A 4,386-nucleotide genomic window follows, 5' to 3' on the forward strand; every position below is an offset into this window, starting at 1 on the left:
CCTTCCTGGTTCTTCCCCCTCGTTTTTTAGTTTTTTTTTCCTTCCCCGTTTGATATCTGTGTTTATAGTGTCAAAATCTCTACACGTATAGAAAACTAATTATCAATCAATCTCATTCTCTCGTTTAAAATTTAAATTTAATTAAAAAAATTTAAAAACAAATAACTATTATTATCTTAAAAATTAGAATTATCTCAAATATAAAGATTATTAGAAATTATCTTGAAAATAAAAATAAAATAATAAAAGCATATTATAGTCTTTAATTTTCATGAAAGTTGACAAATTATATTTTTTATCGAAATAAATCTTTAATTTTTTAATTTTTTATTTTAAATTCTATAAAAATGAAATTAAAAGCTAAAGAAACAAAATTATATTATGAATATATATATATATATATAAAGCTAGTAAAAGTCGTGAACACTGTCATGGCCGAAATCAAAACACGTCCTTTTTTATTTTTCTTGAAAACAGAAAAACCACCACGTAATTTTGAAGCCATAACATAGATCAGTTTTTTCACAAAGTAAAGCAAAACGAGAGATCATAGAGATGCAGCCCACAGTATATACTGGTATGTCTTGTGTTTATATTTAGTTGGGGTTGCAAATTATCCTGAAGAACATTTTATTTTTTTATCCACTTAAACTGGGAGCGAGTTAAGAACATTAACACTAAACACAAGTAACATAGGCCTAGACATCATTATAAGCTGCTCTTACAATACCTGTTCAATAGCTAACAGGATAGCTTGTACATGCAATTGAGCAGTCGATAAAAACCCAGCAAGAGAAAGACATCAAGCATAAAAATGCCATTATTGAGTTGGCCTAAAGAACATTATCATGTCCTAAAACCCCAATTCTCATCATTGATAAAGTTTTGAAATGCATACCCTAGATAAGCTGCCAAAAATTTTGAGGCTAACTAGAACCCAGGATTATGCAGTAGAGTGGCCATTTTCTCCAATTACCATTCATGCTTATCCAATGCTTTCTTCCCTAATTAAGCCCTTCGAAGGAAGCCACGCCTTTCAATATTAGTTGACCCGTCATTTCTTCCCAAATGAGGGCGTACTCTATAATAGCTTCACTGGTATTTAAAACCATAATCCAGTGCCATCCCGTCAGGTTTCAACATCTGAAAAGCCAACCCATTTCACTTCATAGTCCAGATAATAAAATAAGATAAAGAATTTGATCACAATTTATCTTGAATATATATAATTTGTTTTCGTAACAGCACATATAGAATTCATTGCATGTAATTTGTTTTCTTAATACTTACAAAAAGAAGACTAACATCTTAAAGCATATGTTTAGTATCCACATTTAGCGACAGGTAAGAAATCAGAAGAGATTATATGAAATCAAAACAAGTGTGTTCAGAATCAAATCTAATTATACTATATAATAGCTTACCGGTTGTTGTTTCTAGTGGAGTCGCTGCTAGTGGTGGTGGAGTCGTTGTTGCTGCTGATTGCCATGGTGGTGATGAATTCTGGGTGGCGAGAATAGAGAATGGAGCAGGAGAAAAACAACATATATAAAAGATAGGGCCAAAACAAGAGTAAAAATTATATACATGATTTAATTGTTATTTAATAAAAAGTGCAAGTTCATTTTTGTCAGAAAAAAATTCATCAACTTGAAGAAAAGATGGAGAAGCATGTTGTGCCCTTTGTAGAGTTTGGTTTGTCTGCGGTTTTGATTGTTTTTAAATAATTTTTTATATTATAATATATATATTAATATTATTTTTTTTATTTTTTAAAAATTATTATTAATATCAACAAATCAAAATAATTAAAAAATTAAAAAATTAAATTTTTTCAATTTTTTTTTTGAAATGCCAGAAATAAATAGGAATGGGTGGAAAAATTTGAAAGCTATATTATGAAAAAAAAAATCAGATTTTTTTATCTAATTTGTAAAAATATAACATTTGAACACAAACTTCGGCTGCCATGTTCTAAAACTCCGTTACTAAACAAACCCTAGAGTTCTCATGTACGGTTGACTTTGCTAGAGTAACATTTTGGTTGATTTTTAATTGTTGTCGATAAAATTATAATTAAAAAAAAAATTAAGGGTGGTCGGTGAAATGTAGTGGAATAAGCGTCTCTACACATTGAATTGCTAAAGTGTAAAGCCAAGAAAGTTAAAAACTTGGATTAATTGACAACTTAAATAAGGGTTAATCCATGTCTTCATTTTTTTTCCAAATTAAAAATATTAATTTATCCTTCCATCAAGAAAAAATTAATTGTGGGTAGGGGTGTTTTTTATTTTTTTACTTTTTTACACTATACAATTACTTAAATACCTATTGAATTTTATTTTCCTAAACTTCTATTTAGGGTTTTTCGATGGAGTTTTTTTTAATTGTCAAATAGGATTATGAGCAATTAGACCTTTTAACATATATAAAATATATTTTAAAATAAAAAATAATTAACACATATAAAATATATGTCGATGAGTGAATAGAATCCATCCTTTTAAATATTGTAAGCTTTTCTAGTGTTCAAACACCCCTCTTCACATCTATATTAAAAGCAATGTATCAAGATTTTTCTGATAATATGATGTATATTGGTGGCAAATCAATAATATGGATTCAATAAAAAAAAATTCTTTGTCTTATTTTCTTTTTTTTCATCCTTTGTAAAATAGAAAAGTTTACTTTTGTTTGTATTTTATTTACAATTTAATCCTTATTTTTTTTACTATTACTTTGTTTTTTTATCTTTTGTAGGTTAATTGTTTTTTCAATTTCATTGCTAATAATTTGATTTTATTTATTTTTAATATCAAATTTATTTTTTATTCTTTTAATTGTTATTTATTTATCCATATATCTATCATTTTTCATAATTGAATCTTGTTTTCAATTTTATTTTTTGACATTTAATTTCAATTTATTTTCATGTCAAATGTAGTCCCTTTTATTTTTTATTTATTTTAATTTTATCTTTTGTTATTTTATGTTTGAAAATTTTTTTTATTGTTTTTTAGAGTTTGTCTTGTATAGGATTAACCTCGAGCTCGTGACTAGGATATTTCAAATATTAACACGAGTTTACTTCAAATGCTTTTTAGGTTTTTTATTATTATTTTTTCAATCTCATCTTTTAATATTTTATTTATCGAGAATTAATATTCATGCTCTCTTTTCTCACTTTCTAATTTGATCTAACTTATGGCAAAGCGCAGAACACTTAGGGAGTTAATATTAATTAACAAACCATTAAATGATGTAGTAAAGTGAATACTCGAAAGTATAGTAGTTTTTTGTTTTGTGTACATTTTAAAAATATTTATTAATTGACAAATACTTTCAAAAACATACCCCCTGTCAAAATATCAATCGCACATCAAATCATCATGGTTACACCCACAAATACTATGTAATAGTATTTTATGAATATATATTTTTTGTTTAGCCCTTTGACAACTTCGTTTTTTTCTTTTTTGTTTTTTAATTTTATCAATTAATGTTATGTTGTCCTGATGATTGTTCCTGGCAATTTTTTTTTTTATTATTTCCTTCATGATGGGTTATATATCAATATCATAAATTTAGTTTTTTAAAAAAATAATTTCAATCTTTAACATTAGATATTTTAAAAATGAGTATTTGTATTTTTTTTAGTTTACATTTTATAATTCTATCTTGGTCATGCTACCCAGGTACTGAATTAAATAAGTTAATCCAAATAGATTCAAGTTTTTTAGGCTATTTTTTCTATTTTTTATTTCATTATTCAATACTGAATTGATTGAAAATTGAACTTCATGATTTTTTAGTTTTACTTTATACGAGACTATCTCAATTCCATCATCTAAAATGTGAGTTTAGTAAGTTGATTTGATTTTTTTTATCCATTTTAATTAATTTTTTAATTAATTCCCCTAACAACTCCGTCTTTTTGGCTTGGTTCATTTTTTATCTATTTTTAATTGAATATTATTTTTCAATTTAAACCTTCAATAACTTGATCTTCTTCTTGTTCTTTTTTCAGTTTTTTTTTTCAATCTCATTTTTCAATATTAGTTTTTTTAGGAACCAAACTTTATAATTTGTTTTTTCAATTTGCTTTATATGAAGTTATTCAGATCATATGAATTTTTTTTTCACCTTCAACACTAGGTTTGTTGGAAATAGAGCTCTGTAATTTTTTAATTTTTTTATGAGACTATCTTGATCTCGCAACCTAGATCATGGATTTAATAAGCTTGTTTAAGTTAATTTGAGTTGTATTTTTTTTTTATTTTTTAACTATTTTTTTTTTGTTTTTTTCATGGGACTATTATAATCTTATGATAGATATGGTAAAGTTAACCTGAGTTAATATGAATTGTTTTTATTTTTTTTTATTTA

At 25.5% G+C, this 4,386-nt stretch overlaps 1 long non-coding RNA gene across 1 annotated transcript; it reads right to left on the reverse strand.

The window, feature by feature from the left end:
- Positions 1-613: 613 nt before the first annotated feature.
- LOC105119963 (uncharacterized) lies at positions 614-1,577 on the reverse strand. The gene is made up of 2 exons (XR_841221.1): positions 1,425-1,577; positions 614-1,143 (listed from the first exon to the last, which is right to left on the reverse strand). It is a non-coding gene; the product is annotated as an uncharacterized LOC105119963 (long non-coding RNA).
- Positions 1,578-4,386: the final 2,809 nt, after the last annotated feature.

The sequence above is a fragment of the Populus euphratica genome, unplaced genomic scaffold, assembly GCF_000495115.2.
Source record: "Populus euphratica unplaced genomic scaffold, PopEup_1.0 scaffold4183.1, whole genome shotgun sequence".
NCBI classification, from domain to species: domain Eukaryota; kingdom Viridiplantae; phylum Streptophyta; class Magnoliopsida; order Malpighiales; family Salicaceae; genus Populus; species Populus euphratica.